This window comes from Oenanthe melanoleuca, chromosome 13 (genome assembly GCF_029582105.1).
Source record: "Oenanthe melanoleuca isolate GR-GAL-2019-014 chromosome 13, OMel1.0, whole genome shotgun sequence".
Classification (NCBI taxonomy): domain Eukaryota; kingdom Metazoa; phylum Chordata; class Aves; order Passeriformes; family Muscicapidae; genus Oenanthe; species Oenanthe melanoleuca.
Window position 1 is genome coordinate 8,291,155 of NC_079347.1, and position 10,851 is coordinate 8,302,005.

Genomic DNA, 10,851 nt, shown 5'->3' on the forward strand with positions numbered 1-10,851 from the left:
GGGAAATCAGGATAAAGATGCTTAACCCACTGCTTAAAAAATATGGAAAGGGAAAAATAAAGCTAATTATAAGAAAATTTAGGTGAAATGATTAAAAACTTAAGTTGTACAGATAATATCATCTGAATTACCAAGGGGAGAGGAAAAAGGGCTATAAAACCTGAATACAGGAGAATCAAATTCAGAACAAGTGTCAAGAAGCACCTTCCCAAATGAAGAATCAAAAAAGTAGGGGAGGACCTACCAGGCAAGGCTGGACTGGACACACTGGAGCTTTCCAAGATGAGCTGTGACCCTGGAGCATGAACCTGGAGCTGCTTTAGTGGTGGACTTGGCAGTGCTGGGTCAACAGTTGGACTCCGTCATCTTAAAAGTCTCCTCCAACCTAAATGATTCTGTCATTCTAAGCACAGAACAAAATATGCCAAGTGGCCTCTGTGGGATCCTGCCCTGCCTTCTGCATCTGACATAAAAATCAGCCTCAGGATCTTTCATACCAAGGAAAAAAGGATTTCCCTCTGCAAGGGGAGCCTGGGCAGCTCTTCCCATGGGAACCTCCTGCCTGTTCAGCCCTCTGGATTGAAAACACAATATATTCAGCCTTGGAGGGGCCCTGAGCCACCCAGCAGGTGCTTTTGCCCACTCCAGGGAAAAGGTGGCATAGCTGCCATGCATGCCATGAAGAAGGTGTGCAGTGGGGGCTTTATCCTCCCTCCTCTTCCCCATGGATGCTGCCAGAGGTTGTTGAGGAGACTGATTTCTGCCACTGCTGGAGGAGCATTTGGCAGCTGAAGTGGCTGTTAGCAGGTGTCTCAAGTGCCCAACTGGAGGGCACGGCACTGAGCCTGCCCTTCCTGGGCCAGCAGTGAGAAGGCTCTCCTCTCTTAAAATAGATCCTCTCCAAGGGCTCTTGTGTTCAAGAGCTAGAAGAAAACCAGGACCTCTGTCTTTTATATTCTGTCTCTGGAAAGAAAGGCAGAAAAAGCTGAGGAGCAGGGAAGGAAGGTGGGGAGGTGTGGGATGGGATGAGAGATGAGACTGGGAGGGCAGGTGCTCTCTGGAGTCGTGGTGCTGATCCATGGATGAGATGGATCATGAGATGATCCATGGAGATGGACAGGGAAAGCCAGCAGCTCTGTGGCACCCGGAGCTCCCTGCTCAGACCTGTGGGATGAGTCCTACTGGGTCAGCTCAGATCCTCAGCTGTGTCTCAAAGTCACTGCCCTCCACATCTTCAGGGAGCCTCACTCATCCAGGCTGCCCTGTGGCTGCAGGGCCATCAGCCAGGGATGGAGCTGCTCAGTTTATTTTGCCACTTTTTCATCTTTTAGAGATGAATTTGTATCTTAACATCAGAAGTTTGGATATCTCATGTTTTCTTACATCCCCAGGGTTGCTCCTGTTCTCTCTTCTGGCCTCTGAGACAGACAAAGACCTTGTGGAAGGAATTGTACAGCTCCCAACAGCTGAATCTTGTAATTCAACTGAAATTCTGTTATATTTTAACTCTGATACATGGAAGTACACAGAGACTATCTGTTTCAGGCAGTTTTCTCCCTGGAAGACCCTGTCCCATCAGGCATTTCTAACAGGCAGCCTCTCCTTTGGAGGAGTTTTCCCCTTCTTTGGCTGGGGAGATGCTACAGTGATTTACCCAGAGCAGACATTTGCACTTGGAGAGGTGAAGTTCAGTGATGCCTTCATCCTGAAGATCCCAAATGCCCTTTCTTCTCCTCCCCCTGTAGTTCTACAGTTCATCCCTCCCATCCTCCTCCTTCTTCTCCTCCTGCCCTGTGAGGCAGCCAGTAATGAGTCTCCTGGGGCAGCAAACAACAGCCTGAAGTGCCTGTGTGTGTGAGAGGCAGTGATTGACCTGGGACCATCAGGCTGTGACAGGCTCTCAGTGCTCCCTGGGCTCCTCCTGCAGGGAGGATGACATGGGAGGGCCAGGGCTGGGCAGGGGTGGGAGCAGGAACGGAGGAGGGATGATGCTGCTTCTGGAGGAAGCCTGGGAAGCCAAATCCTGCCTGTCCCACATCTCTGTTGCTTAGCAGGTGAGTCTGCAGGGCTGACACGAGGCAGCAGAGATCCCAGGCTGTGGCTGTCACATCCCATTGCTGTTACTATTGCTGAGGATTGTTAATTCAGCAGCCCCATGTTAAAGACTTGAGTCTACCAAGCAAAGCCCTGTGCAGAGCTTTCTGCTTTATTCCCAGGGGATACAGCAGGATGAAAGATAACTGACAGCTGCTTTGAGCGTGCTAATAACCATCATCTTGCAGTACACAGCACTGTAAGACAAAGTGCTTCCCATGGGATTCTGCCAGACTTTCCCTCCTGGGAAACGCATCAGAAAGTTTCAGAGGAGACAGGAAAATTCATCCACCCAAGGAAGACCTCAGGCTGAACCCTGTCCATATCACAGAGGGGAAATGGCAGGCAGAAAAATCCCTTGGCCTGAGCTGTGTGGTCAGAGGGGTGATGTTGGGGGTCCCCCTAATACCAGGGCAGAGATAAAGGGAAGGGGTTCATGTTCTTCTGTGCCCCGAAACACTTTTGTACACTTCTGGTATTTGCTTGCTTAATTTGTTGGAAACTGAACAAGAAAGTCAGTCCTGGGACTCTTGGATTTCAGCCTGAAGCTGACACATAGATTTGCCCAGGAAAGCAAGCAAGGGAGGAACTGGGTGAACCAGAGCAACAGCTTGCTTTGCTGCTGGGCTGTCTGAGAAGGGAGAAGGGAAGGAAAACACAGTAAATGTGTCCAGCACTGGAGAAAAGATGCTCTCATCTGGAAAATCACATTTCCCTGCTCCTTGCACAGGGATTGCAAAAGTGTGGACTGTCCTATGGGAATAGTTCCACATGGACTGTTTCTCCAGCCACCATCATGCCTAGTTCCCCCTTTCTTACCTGAAATAAATACAGACAAGCCAAGGAAGAGCAATGTGACTGCAAATCTTCTAGAGAGCTGTGACAGAGCCACAGAGAGTCTCATAACTGTGTTATGGGGTATGCAATAAGCTTAATGAATCTCCATCACCAACCCATGGGCGTGTCCTGGCTGTGTGCATTGTCCTCTGAAGGCAGCCAGCAAATAATCAAATTAGGACAATCCCAGATTGGCTGGCAATGGCTCTGCCAGCTCCTGGCACAGTGGCTGTCAGGGCAAGCAAGCCCTCCCCACACCATCCTGCTTCCCACAGGACCCATCCCTCCCTGGGCTGGGACAGGACCATGGGAAAGGCTGTGCACTTGCACATTCCTGGAAATGCTGAGTGGCAGAGTAGCTGACAGTGGTGATGGACAGCAGTGGGGAATTGTGCTGGGAATGAGCTGCAGAGGCAGGAGATGCAAGGCAGGGAGAGGCCACCCTGGGGATCTGTGCATGGGTTGGGCATCTCTGCCAATGCATCAGTTCTTGAAAGAAAAATAAGGTGACCACAGAGCTGCTTGGAAATGCTTCAACAGAACAGGGCTTTTTCCCCCCTCAGAGGTTGCAAATTTGTTAAGTCCCAGCTGTTTTGCACCAGCAGATTTCAAGGATGCTGTGACAAACCTCAGGCAGGTCACGGGCCCCAGCTCTCCAGCTGACAGACCTGAGAGCTCACAAAAGGGCTCAGCCCTGGTGCTGTTCCTGTGGGAAGGAGGGGACAGCACAGAAAATGTGACACACTGAAGCTGCAAACCTCACCACTGTTGTTGAAAGCTGAGCACAGGGCAGGGAGACATTGCTGGTGTCTGTCACCCTGCTGACCTGCTCAAGATGTGCTGGCACTCTGGTGCAGCCCCAGACCCACAGGCACCTCTGCCTTCCAAGCTGTTCTGCTGGAAGCACGCTGTTGCCGTTCCCTGGTGACTTTCCAGAGCTGTCTGTGTGCTCTGCAGGGATGCAGACTGGGCAGAGTGCAGGGGACATTGGCTGGTTACAGCAGTGACATCTAGCTGGGGACCACAGGGACTCTCAGCACAGAAAGCTGCTCCTGTGTGGCATTTTCCCTGGCTAGCACATGTTGTAGGTTGGGCCAACATGGTGAAGATGGATTTTGAACTTGCTAAAAACAAGCAGCTTCCCATCCCTCCTGTCTGCTGGAGAAATCACCCACCCTGACATAAGGGAGAACAGGACACTCCAGTCTGTAGGCAGACAACAGGCAGAGCAGCTCTTCTGCTGATGTAGAGCCTCTGGGAACATTTCTAGAAGCATTTCTGCCATTCCAGGCACAGGGATGTAAATGATGGCTGGAGGGTTTCTCAGCTCTGTGCTGACATGTGACAGAGCCAGGGGAGTCAGGGAAATTCTTGCCCAGCTGAGACAGCCTGGCTGTGGGCTGGGAGGACTGGGAGTTGCTTCCCCAAATCAAATTCCCTGAAGCAGTTTGGCTTTGCTAGAAATGGCATTTTCCACTTTATCACAGGACTGATATTTCCTGAATTTGTGCCTCTTAGAGCCTGGCTTTAGGTAAGCACAGACACAGGTGGTTGCTGAGCTTTGTGTGCTGCCCTTGAGCTGAGCCCATTTCCTCAGAGAAAAAAGCAGCCAGAGGAGAAGAGAACACAGGGGAAACCCAAAGGGATCTGCTGGGCTTGGAGGATGTGGGTGGTACCATATCTGGGTGAGATGTGAGACTGGAGACCATCTGAGATTGTACAATCTAATGAGAACTCAGGCTGCCTCTCCTAAAGAAGAAATTAATACATTTACAGCACCCAAATGAGAGCTCCACTGGGAGGACACAGCTTGTGGGACTGGCAGAACTTTCTCAGGAATGAGCAAGGAACCCTGGACTTGGCCAGTTATAAACAGTCCCAACCATTCAAAACAAATAGTCCTGAGAGAAACTGAGATGTAAAAGGCAGGTGGAGTTGTCTAAAGTGTGGGAAAATGTTCAAAAGAGCAGATTCCTTATTTAGGCTCCAGACAACCCTCTCACTCAGCACTTAGGTGGAATCTCACTGGTGTGGGGTCAGTTGAAATCTGTGTGCTGGTGGGAGGTGTGGCCCTCCAGCCACTTACAGTCAGGCTGCAGGGACATCTGGTGCCTTATATTTAACACATGCATGCTAAATTGGCCTTGAGATGTGTGCTAACAGCTTTCTCCTATCCTGGAGGGGCTCTCAGGGCACTCTATGGAAGGGAAACTCTTGTGTTTCCTTCTCAGAGTGGAGCCAGGGGATGACTGATCCCTGTGGAGCTGTTCAGGGCCAGATGGGCTGATGGGGAGCCCCAGTGCCCATTCCCTGGGCTCCTGCACCCAGAGCCCGAGGGGAATGGCCCCAGCTGTGTCCTCTGGGCTCTGGCTCAGGGCTGCCTCCCTGTGAGCTCTGGGGACTCCCAAAGTCTCTGAAATATAGAGCAGTGACTTAAGGGAGGGGGTGGGAGTGTGCTGGGAGGAGGCAAATAATGATGGACAAGAGGAAAGAAATTAAAACAATGAAAAATGAGCTGACATAATTCCTCTGAGCTTCCACAGACATAAACCCTCTGCTCTACAGGCACCTGGGTATATCTCATCAGCTTGGATTGGATTGTTCCTCCACATATTTTAGTTGTGTGGATGAAGAGAAAAGAAATGTTGTGGCAGAGAAGAAGAAATACTGGTGGAGACTACAAAAAGATGGGAGCTGCCAGTGTGTTTTGAGTTGCTTTATTCTGAATCAATATTGAACTGAAGAGGAATTATAAATCTAACAGATTACAGCTGAAGCAATGCCAGGGCATCTGTTTCCAGATATTATTTTTTTATTTTTTCTTTTTTTTTTTTCTTTTACTAGCTGGAGCAGCTGTTTTTACAAGAATCCACAGTAAAAGAGTTATTAAAACAAAGGGGGAAAAGAAATAACAATAAATGGAAGATATATAGAACACAAGGAGCAGCAGAGATGAGGGGCTGGGAAATAAATGGAAGAGGAAGAATTTGACAGCCAACAGTTTGTAACCAGCATCAGGTGCTACAAAATCTGGAAGATGTTTGTTTTACGAGACAGTGATCCCCAGCTCCAGGACTGTGCTTGGTGATTTATGGCTCCTGGCAGCTGTTGCAGAGGTTGAACCAAGAGCAACAGAGACAGAAATGTGTAAACCACCCTTGGCACTTGCCTGTTGTTTCCTAATGGAGGGGAATTTATTGGGAGGAAGCCCGTGGGGGTGGCTGGGGGCAAGTTCCCAGCTCCATTTCTCCCCCTGCCTAGGATCAAACTGACTTCTGATGAAATTCAGGTTGTAATTAAGGCAGGGGGCACAGAACTGAGGGCATTGGTGTGCTTCAGCCAAGAGGAGGCACTCAGCAAAAGCTGCTGGTAGCCTGGCTGAGGATGGAATACTGGGTCAGAACACATCTCTGTGAGCTCATGGGGCCACTTGTCACAGTCCTGGCTGGCCACCACAGCTCACAGGGTCAGAGTGACCCCACTCAGCCCGGGCTGCCTTGCCTGTGCATTGGCTTCCAGTGAGTTACACACTCTTCACTTTCCCAAACCTTTGTGTGACATAACAGATTTCTCCAGAAACTATTCTAAAACAGGCAAAATGCACCAAAATCTGGTGTCTCTCCCATAGTCTGACCTTTCCTTACACACCACCTTTTCACAGTCTCCAGCTCTCCCAAGGGTGGCTCACAGCCCTTGAAAAGCCTTTTGCAGTGGCATTTTGCAGGTTTTGCTGTGGCACACCCCTTTAGTTACTCAGTCCCCGATTTTTGGGAGCTCTGCCATATTTAGGTGCTGTGCCCTTGATATGTGCTTGAAATCCTGAAATCAAGCAAAGATCCCTTTTCCAAGCGCAGCTTGTCTCCACAAGCAAGGGTTCAAATTCCTCTCATTGCTTTACCAGCGCTGATTGCTGTGGCTGTCAAAACTAAAAGGAGAATTTTGAGCTGTATCTGAAGTTGCTCAAAAGCCAGAAAAGAAAATCATCTTCAATAATCCCTGTGCTTAACTTTCTGTCCCAGGAATGACCCCTGTGCTTGCAAACAGCACTCACCTGGGAGACTCAGGGGATGTGGGAAGCAGCCCCTGCTGCAGCTGACACAAAACCATTCAGGATGTCAAGGATTTGGCCTTGTGCTAGCTTCAGGTTTATTGATTCATTTTGCAACAATGCACCGTAAATAGATTTATTCTTACGGTTATAATTGAGCCGATGAGAGCTTGGAAGTGGGGACTGAAAGCAAGCAGAGCAGAAATCAAGCCTGAAAGAAGACACTGGTAGAATGAACACATCTCCCAGATGGTGGGAAAGAGGAATGAATGTTTCTCTCTGGCCCTGCATGCCCAGACCCAGCACTGTTCTCCTTTGGGACCAGCTCCACTTGCCCATGGGGGACACTTGTGCCCCCAGCCTGTGCTGTGCTGCCACCAAGAACCCACACCCAGTGCTCTGCTGAGTCCTTGGAGGGTTCCATAAACCCCATCCCTCCCTCCCTCTGGCACTGCCCTGTCTGCAAACCTAAATTTTAATGATTTTCCAGCCTCAGCCCTCTCTATTAAATGAGGAGCAGCAGAATTCTCTTCTTTCCCTCTCTTTTTCTAGCTTGTGTGTTTAATTGCTGAATCTTTCATCTCTTCTAAAGCATCTGAGGAGCACAGAGAGCAGTGGCCCTCCAGCCACTGCTGCAGCTCCAGGATGTGACCCGAAGAGAAATTATTCAAGTAAATTTGCAGTCACCTCACAAACAGCTGCTGAGCAGGAAGGCAGGGATCTTCCCCTGGTCCACAATTTGATGCAGATTATTCACATGGTGCTGCTGAGGAGTTAATATACGTGGCTGGGACAGGACAGAAATGATGCCTGCTTAATATGACAGAAAATAAATAGAATCTGCTTTCGAAGGATGCATTGACCGAGCTGTCGTGCCTGATGCTGGGGAGACAAGTGTCTACAAGCTTCAGCTTAATGTGGCATGGAAATGTATTGGGTTGTATTTATGGCCATATACAATACTTAACTGGCTATTGTGCTGATTAAATATTTAATTGACTGTCTGTGAGGAGAAATGCACCATTAGTCTATAGGGAATTACACTGTTCCTTGTGCCTGCTCTTAAATGAAATGTGTAATTCGTTGTCACTTAAGCATAATGTTAACTGCCCGTTAAGGACATATTTTCAAGGGAAATAAATACAAAACTTGCCTGCTGGCATTGCCCCAGGTGAGCCCTCACGTGCCTCAGTGTGGGCACAGCCCTCAGGGTATCCCAGGGCTCAGGGGACAGTGGGGAGGGACAGCCAGGGAAGGGACTTTGGGGTTCCTGCACTACCAAAGGGTTTTTGGAGGTGCTGGTTGAGGATTTCAACCCCTTTTCCACTGGTCTTAGCACTATGGCTGTCCAGGTCCTGTAAGGGGAGAGAGAAAGGCCAGCAGGATGCTCCGAAAATACCTCTTCTTACTGCAGAGGGCTCGGTCAGAGACCACCAGGAGAGTTTCTTTGCCTAGTTTTGTTTGGGAGTCCGAATTCAATGGGGAAAATAGGAGGAAAGAGGCAGGGAAGAAGGCTTGTGAAAGCAATGGTTTCTTCCCTTCCTCAGGGCTACCCTGGGGTGCAGCAAAAGCAAAGCACACGGTGCAGAGCTCTCTTGCCTTGAAGACTGCGCTGTGCTGAGCACCTGCAAGAGAAAAATTTGGAACATGGTGAGTTTTTATGCCTTATCATTATCATTTAATGTAAACTCTGCAGCTTGTGATGGTATTTTGTTGGAAACCCACCCTGCTCTTGGTGCCCAGTGTCGTGCTGAGAGCTTCCAGCAGCACGGACCCCGATGGCTGCAGAGCCTCCGTCGGGCAGAGTTCCCCACCACGGCTGCCACAGCTCTGTGATTCATCCCAGCAATGAAACTGCCATCTCTGTTGAATAACTGGTCCTTCAGCAGTGTAACTCTTTTTCCATTGACAGTTTGGCAGGCTTCAACAACTGGCTCCTTCTCTTCAGCAGGTTTCCATGTCCCTGCCCGCGTGCTGGCTGGGCAGCATCCTGACCTGCAGCGAGATGTCTGCTGTTTTTGATGCTTAAAAGCACTGGCCAGCTATTGACATTCGATAGCTAAACCTCACATTCTGAGTACTGCAGCTTTATCAGGGTCCTTAGAGCCAACATTGATTGGGCTGAACTGTCTGATGAGTGCAGCTCTGTGCCGCTCTCCCACGCGCCCTGAGCTAAGGGGGTTTTAACTTCATGATGAATGGTCCTGAGCTCCACAGCTTCTCTTAACAGGCTTGACCTGAAGACAGAACTGTCCTAGGGCACACAACAAGGAAAGCCCTGCCAGGACTGGAGCAGGGAAAGCACAGTGTTAATTTTAGCCAGGATCCAGATCCTCATTAGGTGCAGGCAAAGTGTGACATTCCCCTGGCCGGCATGGGCAGCTCGGCTTGCCTGGCACCAAAGCTTCATGCCCATGATGTGCTGCAATGTCCCCAGGCAGCAGCATCCCCTGCAAGAACCCCAGTTCACCTCTACCACTGTGGCTGCTCATCTGTCTCCCCTCCTGTGCTGGAGCTGGGAACCCTTCAGGGCACCCAGCCTTGAAAGGAGCTGGCTCAGAACTGGGGAATTCCCTGGGAATGACAAGGTGGTGGCACCAGTCATGCAGGACCAAGAGCAGAGCTACATGCAGCACATCCATCCTCCCAATGCTGGCTGGGAAAGCTGCTTTGCCACAAGGGAAGTGGAATATATGAGTGTCAGCAGCCAGGGCTGCCTCTTTCCTCTGCTCTGATGGTAGGGGACACACATGTGGCTGGGACAAGCTCTGCCTGTGCTGCCCCAGACACATTGTGGTGATGGTCTGTAGGAACTTCATTCAACACTGACCAGCAAAATCCAGAAAATCCAGCCTGGGTTTGCGGCAAACAGCTCCAGGACAAGGGACACTGCTGGGAATGAAGGATGTATTTCTGAATATCTGAGTCTCTGATGGCTGTGCTGGAAGTGAAGAGAGGGAGGGTCCTGTCCTCCAACTCCAGTGGTGTCACCTGCTGCCACCCCCTCCCCCAGTCCCTCAGATCCCTCGCTGTGTGCTGTGAGGTGTGACAAGTCAGAGCTGCCACCATCCCCATGGGGATGCCACACCTGGGAGCACCAGGGAGATGTCACCATGGCTGTGAGGTGTCTCAGCTCTGAAATACCCAGGTGCCAGGCCCCCAGCTCCAGGACCTTGGGGGAGGCGAATGCAGATTGTCTTAGGTTGGTTGGCTTTTCTTTATTTTTCTCCTGTTTTCCTTTTTTCCCCATGGCTTTCACACCTCCCCTCACTCTCTATTTTTAATCAGCTGACTCAGCCCTGGTTTCAGTGCTTGAGGAGTGGAAAGGTGATCCCACTCCATCAGCAGGGCACAGCCCACACATCTCCCCTCTGTGCTGCTCCCCAGCCCACACAGCTCTGCACTGTCACGTGTGTATCCCTGCCAAGATATCTCTGTAATATATTTTTGCCTCCATGGAGGTGGGGTTAAGGGGCTGAGGATCTGAAAGTCCTGGTTTGGAGCTGCACCAGTCCTGGGAAGATGCAGAAGAGCATCCTACCAGCTCTGCAGACCACAGCCTTAAAGTGGGACACCAGAGGGACATCAGTGGCCCTGAGTGGGGGACAAGGGCTAATGGAAGTGAGAGGATGGTGGAGAATTGGAAGGAAGCTAGCACAGGGTTGAAAGCCCTTTCCCAGCCCAGGGATGCATCTGTGTGAGCAGCTCCTGGGAAGTGCATGCCTGTGTCAGCCCTTCCCAGTGCCAGAAGCACATCTGGCTTGCCTGTCCTTGCTCCTGGTGGTTGGAGCCATGCAGGATGTGTGTAGGTCCAGTTCTGCACTTTACTTGGCCACCAGCAGTGATTTTGGTGGGACCCCATTGTCCCTGTC